We start from the raw sequence: 13,022 nt of genomic DNA on the forward strand, positions 1-13,022 counted from the left end.
AAAACAGACAATCTCCTTCGAAGTATTAGAGTTTCATACGGAAACTCGTATGTTACAAAGGGATTTCAATTTTTTTGAACTTATTTGAACCCCCTTTTTTTCTGTGTTCAAAATGCACCATTCAAAGCCACATCATCAATTTACAACCCTTTCTGACTTCATTTGTTATTTTTCATGCATTTACTGATTATTTTGAGCTATAAGACCATGAAATTGAAAAGCATTTGAAATGAACTCTGAAAAGGTTCCAAGTTGGCATGGTATCATCATTTCACCCACATAGCATGTGCAAGAAAGTAGAGAGGCTTACGGCAAAAACTGGATGCACTTCGTGTACAAAACAGACAATCTCCTTCGATGTATGAGGGTTTCATACGGACACTCGTTTGTTACAAAGGGATTTCAATTTTTTTGAACTTATTTGAAACCCCTTGTTTTTCTGTGTTCAAAATGCACCATTCAAAGCCACATCATCAATTTGCAACCCTTTCTGACTTCATTTGTTATTTTTCATGCATTTACTGATTATTTTGAGCTATAAGACCATGAAATTGAAAAGCATTTGAAATGAACTCTGAAAAGGTTCCAAGTAGGCATGGTATCATCATTTCACCCACATAGAATGTGCAAGAAAGTAGAGAGGCTTACGGCAAAAACTGGATGCACTTCGTGTACAAAACGGACAATCTCTTTTGAAGTATCACGGTTTCATACGGAAATTCGTCTCTTACAAAGGGATTTCAATTTTTTTGAACTTATTTGAACTCCCTTGTTTTTCTGTGTTCAAAATACACCATTCAAAGCTGTAAGACCATGAAGTTGAAAAGCATTTGAAATGAACTCTGAAACCAAAGTACATACATAGTTCTCGAGAGCATTAAAACCAAAGTACATACATATTTCCCATTGAACAACATATAGCTATCGAGAGCATCTAATTAAGTCATACATTGAAATTATGTAAAAAATTTCAATGCAAAAAACAAATGCGATCATAACCGCAACCAAGGTAACAACTGATCCAACTGCATAATGATACCACCCTCGGTATGAATGGCATATTTTCTAATCTTTTTAATTTTCAACCGCATTGCATCCATCTTGATCGTGTGATCATCGACGACATCCACAACATGCAACTCCAATATCATCTTCTCCTCCTCAATTTTTCTTATTTTTTTCCTTCAAGTAATTGTTTTCTTCTTCAACTAAATTTAACCTCTTGACAATAGGGTCGGTTGGAATTTCCGGTTCAACAACCTCCTAGATAAATAAAATCTATGTCACATTGGTCGGCATAATTGTCATAAACAATAAATGAACCAAATAGTTATGAAAAGATAATATATACCACATGTGAATCATAGACAGGACGAGGGCCGACGGGGGCGGATACCAAAACCATCGCACTATTTAATAACAAGGCATAATAAAAGAAGGAAATTAGACAAGTATCTATCGGAAGTCAGATTTTTTTTATTTCAGAAAGAAGATAAGAACAAGAGGCTCACCACGGTGGTGCCGGCGACGAGATCGGCGCGGGCGATCGACGGCGGTGAAGACGGGGCTGGGACGGGGCGTGACGGACTGCTAAATCTAGACAAATCTCGTTGAAAATGGAGCTCGAAGGTCGAGTTTCAAGAGGAGAAAGCTTAATTAGTATGGCTCGGGCATTTCATCGAACACCTCATGTGCATAGGAGGTGAACTAGAGCACCCAAATGCCCTCCCCTCGCCGGCTTGACAAAAACAGAGCACTCTGGAGTGCTCTGCCGCGGCGGTGGGTATATGTACGCAAATTATTTGTCCTGGTTCGTGGCATTAACCGGGACTAAAGCCAACCCTTCTGTCCCGGTTCAAGCCACGAACCGGGACCAATGGTTGTGGGCCAGCAGCGAGGATCATTGGTCCTGGTTCGTGGCTCGAACCGGGACAAATGGTTCCACATGAACCGGGACCAATGCCCACGAGGCCCCGACCGCCCCTGGGCTCACGAACCAGGTCTAATACCCCCCATTGGTCCCGGTTCTTGAAGAACCGGGACTAATGGGCTGGCCAGGGCCGAACGGTAGCCCTGTTTTCTACTAGTGGTGTAAGGCTGAAAATATGGTGTGGAGTAGACCCGGGGGCCATAGTGTTCACTAGAGGCTTCTCTCAAAATAGCAAATATCACGGTGGGTGAACAAATTACTGTCGAGCAATTGATAGAACCGTGCAAAGTCATGACAATATCTAAGGCAATGATCATACATATAGGTATCACCTCCGAGACAAGTAGACCGATACTTTCTGCATCTACTACTATTACTCCACACATCGACTGCTATCCAGCATGCATCTAGTGTATTGAGTTCATGACGAACAGAGTAACGCCTTAAGCAAGATGACATGATGTAGAGGGATAAACTCAAACCAATGATGAAAACCCCATCTTTTTACCCTTGATGGCAACAACATGATGCGTGCCTCGCTACCCCTTCTGTCATCGGGTGAGGTCACCACACAGTATGAACCCAAAACTAGCACTTCTCCCATTGCAAGAATCATAGATCTAGTTGGACAAAGAAAACCCACAACTCAAAGAGAATTACAACGATATGAAATCATGCATAAGAGAGATGAGAAGAAACTCAAATAAGATTCAAAGATAATCCGATCATAAATCCACAATTTGTCGGATCTCGACAAACACACCGCAAAATAAGATTACATCGGAAAGATCTTCATGAAGATCATGGAGAACTTTGTATTGAAGATCCAAGAGAGAGAAGAAGCCATCTAGTTACTAGCTATGGACCTATAGGTCTATGGTGAACTGCTCACGCATCATCGGAGAGGTCATGGTGTTGATGAAGAAGCCCTCCGTATCCGAATCCCCCCTCCGGCAGGGCACCAGAACGTGCCCCAGATGGGATCTTGCGGAGACACAAGCTTGCGGCGGCGGAAAAGTACTTTCGATGATCTCCTCATTTTTTATGAGATTTTAGGAAATATATAGGCGCAAAACCTAGGGAAAAGGAGGCTCAGGGAGCCCACAAGCCAGGGGGCGCGGGCCCCCCTCGCCGCACCATGAGGGCTTGTGGGGTCCCTGGTGGGCCCCTGCCCTGATTCTCCGGCTTCCCGATCTTTTTCTGTTCCAGAAAAAATCTTTTTGGCAGTTTCATTCCGTTTGGACTCCGTTCAAAATCCTCCTCTGAAAGGGGTCAAAAACATGAAAAAAAAACAGGAAATTGGCACTTGGCGCTGAGTTAATAAGTTAGTCCCAAAAAATATATAAAAGGCATGCAAAACATCCAAAGTTTGACAAGATAATAGCATGAAACCATCAAAAATTATAGATACGTTGGAGATGTATCAATAACCCACAAGTATAGGGGATCGCAACAGTTTTCGAGGGTAGAGTATTCAATCCAAATTTATTGATTCAAAGCGAAAGAATATTCTCAAGTATTAGCAGTTGAGTTGTCAATTCAATCACACCTGAAAGATTTAGTATCTGCAGCAAAGTATCAGTAGCAAGGTAGTATGATAGCAGCAGTAGCAACAGTAACCAGTAGCAGCAAAGTGACAACAGTAGCAGCAAAGTAACAGCAGTGGCAATAGAGTAACATTAGCAGCAGTGACAGCAGTAGCAGCAAAGTAACGTAGCAAGGACCTGTAGGAAAAACTCGTAGGCATTGGATCGGTCATGGATGATTATGCCGGATGCTATTCATCATGTAACAGTTATAACACGGAGAGATAAGTAACTAGCTCCATTTCGTCAATCTAATGTAGGCATGTATTCCGTATGTAGTCATACGTGATTAGGGAAAAGAACTTGCATGACATCTATTGTCCATCCCTCCCGTGGCAGCGGGGTCCTAATGGAAACTACAGGATATTAAGGTTCTCCTTTTAATAAAGAACCGGACCAACGCATTAACACTTGGTGAATACATGAACTCCTCATAGTATGGTCATCTCCGGGAGTGGTTCCGGCTATTGTCACTCCGTGGTTGCCGGGTCATAACACATAGTAGGTGACTACAACTTGCAAGATAGGATCTAAAACACACATATATTGGCGACAACATAATAGGTTCAGATCTGAAATCATGACACTCGGGCCCTAGGTACAAGCATTAAGCATGGCAAAGTAGTAGCAACATCAATCTGAGAACGTAGTGGATACTAGGGATCAATCCCCGTCAAAACTAACTTGATTACATGATAGATCTCATCAAACCCATCACCGTCCAGCAAGCCTACGATGAGATTACTCACGAACGGTGAAGAGCATCATGGAATTGGCAATAAAGGAAGGTTGGTGATGATGATGGCGACGATTTCCCCTCTCCGGAGCCCCGAACGGACTCCAGATCTGCCCTCCAGATGAAGAACAGGAGGTGGCGGCGCCTCCATATCGTAAAACGCGATGAACTCTTCTCCTTTATTTTTTTCGGGCGAGACGGACTAAATAGAGCTGAGATTGGAGGCGGTGGAGCTTTGTGGGCCCCACAAGCCTGCCAGGTGCGGCCAGGGGGGCCCGCGCCTGGTCGGCTTGTGGGCTCACAGCTCCACGTCCTCCGCTGTTTCTTGCGCCAGTATTTTTCATAAATTCCAGAAAAATTCTCCATAAATTTTCAGGTCATTCCGAGAATTTTTATTTCTATGCAAAAACAACACCATGGCAATTCTGCTGAAAACAGTGTTAGTCCGAGTTAGTTCCATTCAAATAATGCAAATTAGAGTCCAAAACAAGGGGCAAAAGAGTTCGGAAAAGTAGATACGACGGAGACGTATCGGTGTATTAATACGATCGAGAATCAATAAACCATTCATTTTAGGTGCAAGACCATTGAAGGTATTATTCAAATAAACAGAGCAACCATTATTCTCTTTAAATGAGTAACTGTATTGCGATAAACACAATCTAATCATGTCTATGCTCAACGCAAACACCAAATAACTATTATTTAGGTTTAACACTAATCTCGATGGTAGAGGGAGCGTGCGCTGTTTGATCACATCAACCTTGGAAACACTTCCAACGTATATCGTCACCTCGCCTTTAGCTAGTCTCTGTTTATTCCGTAGCTTTTATTTTGAGTTACTAACACTTAGCAATCGAACTGATATCTAATACCCTGGTGCTACTAGGAGTACTATTAAAGTACACATCAATATCATGTATATCCAATATACTTTTGTCGACTTTGCCAGCCTTCTCATCTACCAAGTATCTAGGGTAGCTCCTCTTCAGTGATTTTTCCCATCATTATAGAAGCACTTAGTCTCGGGTTTGGGTTCAACCTTGGGTCTCTTCACTAGAGCAGCAACTGGTTTGCCGTTTCATGAAGTATCCCTTCTTTCCCTTGCCCTTGTTGAAACTAGTGGTTTTATTAACCATCAATAATTGATGCTCCTTTTTGATTTCTGCTTTCGCGGTGTCAAACATCGCGAATAGCTCAAGGATCATCATATCTATCCCTGATATGTTATAGTTCATCACGAAGCTCTAGTAGCTTGGTGGCAGTGACTTTGGAGAACCACCACTATCTCATCTGGAAGATCAACTCCCACTCGATTCAAGCGATTGTAACACTCAGACAAACTGAGCACATACTCAATGATTGATCTTTGCTTCCTTACTTTGTATACAAAGAATCATGTCGGAGGTCTCATATCTCTCAACAAGGGCACTAGCCCGAAATCCCAATTTCAGCTCTTGGAACATCTCGTATGTCTCGCGACATTCGAAACGTCTTTTGCGCCTCAATTCTAAGCCGTTTAAGCATTATTCACTGAACTATCATGTAGTCATCAAAATGTGTATGTCAGATGTTCGCAACATCCACATGCGACGCTCGAGGTTCAGCACACCGAGCGGTGTATTAAGGACATAAGCCTGCTACGCAGCAATGGAGACAATCCTCAGTTTACGGACCCAGTCTACATAATTGCTACTATCATCTTTGAACTAATTTTTTTCTAGGAACATATCAAAAATAGTAGAGCGACAACGCAAGCTACAACATAATTTACAAATACCTTTTAACTATGTTCATGATAATTGAGTTTAGCTAATCATATTACTAATAAACTCCCACTCAAATTGACATCCCTCTAGTCATTCGAGTGTCGCATGATCCAAATTCACTAAGATTTATCCACTTCTCCTTTAAGAATATTAACCACATCACATTTTTGAAAATTGAGCCAGTTAGATTCATGAGCCACAGGTACAACCACATGGTAAAAACCAAGACCCCTAGCACCACTACCAAAAAAGCAGCAATAGGTTGAACTTTGGACTAGGTAGCACAATTGTTAACATTATGATTCTACTGGCAAATGAAGCAAGATTTGAGCTTCACACAATTACCCACATAATGTCCAGGACCCCCACAATTGAAGCATATCATGTCCTTATACCTGGGGTCAAGAACTTGCTCCACCACAACCTCGGCAACATGAGAAAATTGAACCTGAGAGGAGGTCACCGTAGATGCAGTGGATTTGGTTGGTCTCGTGCCGGAGCTGGATCTTTGGGGTTTTGGGGAAGGGGAGATTGCTTCCTTGCTCCACCGGAATTTGACTTCTACACATCGGTTTTAGCAGGGCTAGCTGCGCCAACATCGGAACTACCACCCCCGCGATCAGACATCTTCTTTCCTTGTATCACAGCTTCAGCAAAAGAACGAAACCCCGACCCCAAACCCTCCACCAATAGCTCAATTGAACGCGGGAGAGGGTCCAAGGGGCGACGAGTTGCGGGGTGGCAGTCCGTAACTGTGAAGGAGCTGGACTTGGGAAGATCACGCCAGATCCAAAAGAGGCACTCAGAAGGGTGGGCCCTTTTTCGCGGGTGTAGAGGAGGGGTGTATTCATAGCGACAGGGGGGTGGAATAAGCTAGAGCTAACCAAAATGCTCTTTAATTTCTAGGTCATATGAGACGCGAGAACACGTGTTTTGTTTTTCCGTCTTTCTAGTCAGATTACAAGCTCTCACGATGGGCCCCATCGGCAGAGGGACATAACAAGGGGAAAACCCCTGCTCTCCCCGGCTAGTTCATCGCTGGCCAAAATTCCTGCCCGGGCCACCTGGATTTTCTCCCCAAATTCATGACACATCTCGCCGGCCATAGAAACGACAACCATCCTATCCAAATCCTCAGAACTAGCAGGTAACCCTCCACATTCATTCTTAGAGGCATAATTTTGTTGGTCAAACACCAAATCCATATCTGTACGTGAACGAAATGCAAGCAATCTCGATAGGCACGAAGCCAGAATAACGACATACCTCCATCTCCCGGCCTTGTAGGGGGCTCAATGGCGTGGCGCAACACCTGGATTGGGGGGGGGGGAGTCGCCCTCAAACTTTGCGGCGAGGGGGATGCATCACGGGAGGAATTATGGCCAGAGCATACACCCTTGGCGGACGAACGGTAAGACGCAAGGGGTTTGTCGTGCGGTATAGAGCCCACCGCGTCGCTTGCACCGAATCCGTCAATTCGGCCTCCTGGATAGCCCAGAAGATGAACTCGACACCCATGGACCCATCGTCCCCCATGAATCATGCACTTTCTACGAACTTAGCGTAGCTAAGGATCCCGATGTGGTTCTCTGACCACTCGCTCCGGTCGGGAAACCGCTCCAGCACCACCCATCGCATCTCCCGTCAAGCCTTCAGTGACCTCAAATCGGTCAAAGGCAGCGACACTTCCGCCAGAGGTGGTAGCGCCACCGGCTCGGCCACTCGCATCACCGTGGTGAGCCAACGAATCCGGAGTCGACGACGATGCGGACCCGCCATGAGTGGATAGGTGTTGGGGTGCGGGAGAGCGTGAGGAGGCGGATGGGTGGAGATGACGGCGTGGAGATGGGATTTTTTTCCGTTGCCGGTGTGGTTCCCGAGGGTGAGGGAGAGTGGGTGGGAGGAAGCGGTGCCATCCAGTTTGACATGTTTGTTCTTTCTTTTTGGGGAAGCACTCTCCGCCGGCGCGTCGGGCGAATTTTCGGCCGGTCGGGCAGCAGCTGTTTGATGTGGGCTCCAATAGACGTCAGATCTGGCATCTCATCCTCTCTTTGACTTCGTATTCAACCTCAATCCTCCCGAGCCTCTGCCTCATGCGGCTCTGACCTCCTGCCCCACGAGCACCCGCATCCTCTCCCCGTCGTCGCCGCTCGTTGCAGCACCCCATGCCCTCTTCCCCCGTTGCTTGCCACTCGTCGCTGACGACGCTCGTGCGTGCACAGACTTGTCCCCCCAGTTGAAGCTTTTTTAAACTCCGATTGAAGCTTTTTTCACTTTGGGGGAAACTTTTTCCATGGCTGAAGCTTTTTTCCATGCCGCCTGAAGCTTTTTTCACGATGGTTGAAGCTATTTTCACAAGTTGATGCTTTTTTGCTGCCAGTTGAAGCTCTTTTCCATCAACGGATATAGCTTTCTTAGACAACGGTTGCAGCAAAAAAAGTCATCGTCATTGTTTCGGTTGTAGCTCGCCGTTGCAGGTAGCAACATTTTTGCATCTGAACGAATATGGATGTAGCAAACTTCGTTGCCGGATGTAGCAACAAACTACGATGGTTCCAGCAAAAAAAGTCCTACCTGAAGATCAACCGTGATGGATGTAGCAATTTTATGTGTTGTTTGTAGCACGGCGTGACAACGATTGTAGCAAAAAAATCCCGACGCCGGCTTGTGCAATGTAGCAAAATTAGACACCGCTTGTAGAAAATGTCGACAACGGTTTTAGCAAAATGGGACAACGTTTGTAGGAAATTTCGACACCGACTGTAGCAAAATCGATGTATGACCGTGGTGACCGGCGAGCCCTGATGCTCCGCCGGCAGGAGGTTGTAGCTCCGACATGGCCGGGTCCGACGAGGCAGGTATAGCTCGGATGGCACGGATCTAAACAGATCTGGTCGACGACGAGGGAAGCTTGCAGTGGTATGTGAGCAGCAGGAAGGAAAGAGAAATCGTGGCTATGGAGTCCCGGCTGGAGGTAGAAGAAAAGAAAAAGGTAAGTCCAGAAAAAGGACAAGGATATGAGAGGGGTGGTTGTGCGAAGGCCCATCAATGCACGTGTCTTATGCGGGATGGTTTTCGTGGACATTGGGGCTAGCGTGGCGTGCGAGCCGGCCGAAGCGTTCGGTCGGCGCGCCGGCCCCAAAGCGTTTACCTTTTTTTTAGGGATTGACATGTTTGTCATTTTATTGAGCATAGTTCAAATCTTTTATTTCTATTCTTTTTTAAAATACTAGCAAAAAAACCGTGCGTTGCAACGGAAGAGAAAATAACACACACTTTGAACGTAATATATTCTTATATGGCATCACATTTGTGTTGCCGACGATGCCCTTAGTGCTCACACAACGAAAACGCGTTTGAATGTACAATCACTTGGAATAAGATGAGAAATATGTTGTTTCTCCCCACGAGATTTTCCAAAGGTGTGCATGTGTGGTTAACGATGTTTTTTTCCTCTCAATTTAGTTTTAATTTAATGGATATTTATTGCAATTCGTATGGTCGCCGGAAAGAGAGAAAAAAAAGGACCATGCACTACAGATTAAGTTTGCATCAAAACTAATATTTAAGAAGTATTCAACAACTAAAAATAACATCCTATTTAGATTCTACACATTTTTTCAATCAAATTTCATATATAACATGTTAAATTCGGAGTTACGGTTTAAAAGATATGGATAATTTTGTTTTGGATAAAATATGGATTGATTAATTAAAAAGTCAGGATTTTTTTTGTTAAAACAAAAAAATGTTTCGGCTGACTTAAATAGGGATGTCGGGTTGATTACGTGAAATATCAGGGAGTTTTCTGAAAAATGAAAAAAACGGTTCGGCTGTGACTACAAGATGGACCGCGGGTTGATTATCTAAAACTATAAGGGCTTTTGTGCAAAATAACAGAAAACGGTTCGTTCTGACTTAAAATTGGACTGCGGGTTAATTAGCTGAAACTGCGAGGTTTTTTTTTGCAAAATGATCAACGACGGACGACTGCGCGCTTTATTATTAAAGGGGAGATTGGCATGCATCTCTTTTTCACAAACAGTCGGCCTTCTGTTTTTTTTAGCGGTCAATCGCGGCCTTCTGTCTTTTTTTAGCGGTCAATCGCGGCCTTCGGTCGAGTGGAATGCTCAACATGTAGGCTTGGCCCATCACAAACGGGCTGTGAGAAATTGATGCTAACCGACCTAACACAGCCCTAGCGCAGCCTATAAAAAAGAGAAACCGACCTGCCGTTCGCACACTATAAAACCATCGATCGATCGATCGAAGCGAGCACCAGCTCGATCAGCGACATGCTCGTTGGTCGTTAACGAACGCCCGCCACAATTCCACATCCCGATGCCGGCGGCGAGCCGTCGACATTCCAAGAGAAATGCGCGGACATTCCACGCCACGGTGTTCAAGTACACGCCCGTGCCGCTGCCGGAGAGGGACTGGGCGGAGCTGCACCCGGACCTGATCTCGCGCATCTTCCGCAGGCTTGACCATGCCCAGCTCTTGCTCGGCGGCGTGGCCGGCGTGTGCCGCTCCTGGCGGCGCGTCGCCCGGGAGGAGCCGGAGCTGTGGCGCCGCATCGACCTGAGCGGCGGCCTGTGGTACGGTCGGGGGTTCCCCCCGATGTTCAACCTGGAGACGAGGTCCATGATGCGGAAGGCCCTGCGGCTCAGCGCGGGGCAGTGCGAGGCCCTCGTGTGCGAGCACGTCGACGACGACACCCTCCTCTTTCTCGCCGAGCGGTACGTACGAGATTTAATTCTTCCACGATCCCCGAATCCTTTGGTGCTCTTAGGTTTACCTTGTTCGATTAGCTGTGACTTCGATTCGCATAAACCGATGGGAAAAGGGAGGGTTCTTCTCTTGCTCCCTCCAATTACCATTGTCTTTTCAGAATATTTGTACATTTTGTTTATTCTTTAAACCACGAAAGGTCGCTTCTGTATATGCTCTCTCCGTTTCTAAATATAAGTCTTCTACGAAATTTCACTAGAGAACTACATACGGATGTATATAGACATACTTTAGAGTGTAGATTTAATCATTTTGCTTCGTATGTAGTCTCTTAGTAAAATCTTTAAAAAGACTTATATTTAGGAACGGAGGGAGTATATTTGAATGTCGGATTTATTTTTGAAGCATAGAAGATTGCCAATGCATACTTGAATATCATATGGTTCCTCCATTCCATAATGTATTGCACCCGCGCTTTCCGAGATCTAAGTTTGACCGTATATTTAACCTTCGAAACCGATTGCGGCGGAAACAAAAAATTATATCATTGAATTCGTATTTTCGATACGAATTCAGCCGTATAATTTTTGCTTCCGTCGCAGTTGGTTTCCTTGGTTAAATTTATCATCAAACTTAGATCACGGAAACTGAGGACGCACTATATTATGAAATGAAGGGATTACTTATTTGCCACGAATAATAGTCGTATCTAATGCAAACGTACAGGGCCCACTCGTTGAAAAGCCTTCACCTTATTGCGAGCGCTATCTCCGACAAAGGATTTGCAAAGGCAATCAAGACGTTGCCTCTTCTTGAGGAGCTCGAAATTTCCCTACTTACAGAAACATATACATTGGAGGTGATTGATATTGTTGCTAGAATCTGCCCACTACTGAAGCACTTCAGATTTATCACAGGAAGGTACTACGAAAATGGTAACGAGGTAGCATTTGCTGTTGCCAAGATGCACAAGTTATGTTCCTTGCATCTTGTCGGTTTTATCCTCAACAAAGATGGGCTGACAGCCATCCTCGACAACTGCCACGATCTCACGTACCTAAACATGCGACATTGTGGCTCTCCTAAGGATTACAACGTACGAGTGAAGCTTGCCAGGATAACCTTCGATAACCATGAGTACTCGAGTGACTATTACTATTACACTCATTATGCGTATTACCGTTCCAAGCCTCCTACATGTGATTGTTGTGATCACACGCCTTCTTCAAAATACGACGACGATGACTATGAGGCTTATCATCACTACTATCTTGGCCAGGACGATGGTGATGATGTTGACGATGCAGATGTCGACAAGCACGAGAAGATACTCGACATCAAGAGAATGCGTAGGTACCTTAGTAGATGAAACGATATTGATGTGTAATGCTTTGATGAAACTGGCTCCTTTTGGAACGTGTGCACATTCACACAATGGTGGTTAATGTTTTGTTGGTTTAGTTTCACCCCATAAGACTTACATGTTATTAGTTGATCAATGCTTCATCATTCAAATGTACTCCCTCCGTCCCAAAATAAGTGTCGCTGCTTTAGTATAAAATTTGCATCACTTATTTTGGGACAGAGGGAGTATGTAGTAATTAACAGAAATGAGAGATGGCAACCATCATTTTATCCCAGTCGCTAATATTATGCGCTTGTGAGGTGAACACTAAATGAGTGTTCTTTAATCTTGTTTCTAACTTTCTTTACCATATGATCAATTGTAACCTTTGTCATCCTTCTTCGGGTACAACATTCATTGTTTGTCTTTCCTAGCACAAGCCGGTTGTAAATCTGTATTTATTTAAAACTTGATCATCTCATATGACATTTGAGAAAACTTAAATACTCGTTGATTTAGCTTATTTAATCTTGGTTAATGTTTTGTTGCTTTAGTTTCACCCCATAAGACTTACACGTTATTAATCGATCAATGCTTGATCATTCAAATATATGTAGTAATTAACAAAAATGAGAGATGTCGACGATCAATTTATCCCAGTCGCTAATATTATGCGCTTGTGAGCATTATCTCGGTTTGCATTTTTCGGTTTTGCATCGAATAGCAAGTCCTGGGGGCATGGCGCCATCTGTAGCCATCAAGCTCTTCAAGGTCCTTTTCTAATTATTTGCTTGAGTATGCTCCCACATGGAGTTTAACCCAGGACCTGGGGTACAACCACTAGGTTACATGGTCGTTCGCTTTCAATGTCTAGGTTGCAAATGCCACATCTGAACCAAAGGAACAAAATTCCAGTCTGTGTTCA

The sequence above is a fragment of the Hordeum vulgare genome, chromosome 6H (genome assembly GCF_904849725.1).
Source record: "Hordeum vulgare subsp. vulgare chromosome 6H, MorexV3_pseudomolecules_assembly, whole genome shotgun sequence".
Taxonomy (NCBI): Eukaryota; Viridiplantae; Streptophyta; class Magnoliopsida; order Poales; family Poaceae; genus Hordeum; species Hordeum vulgare.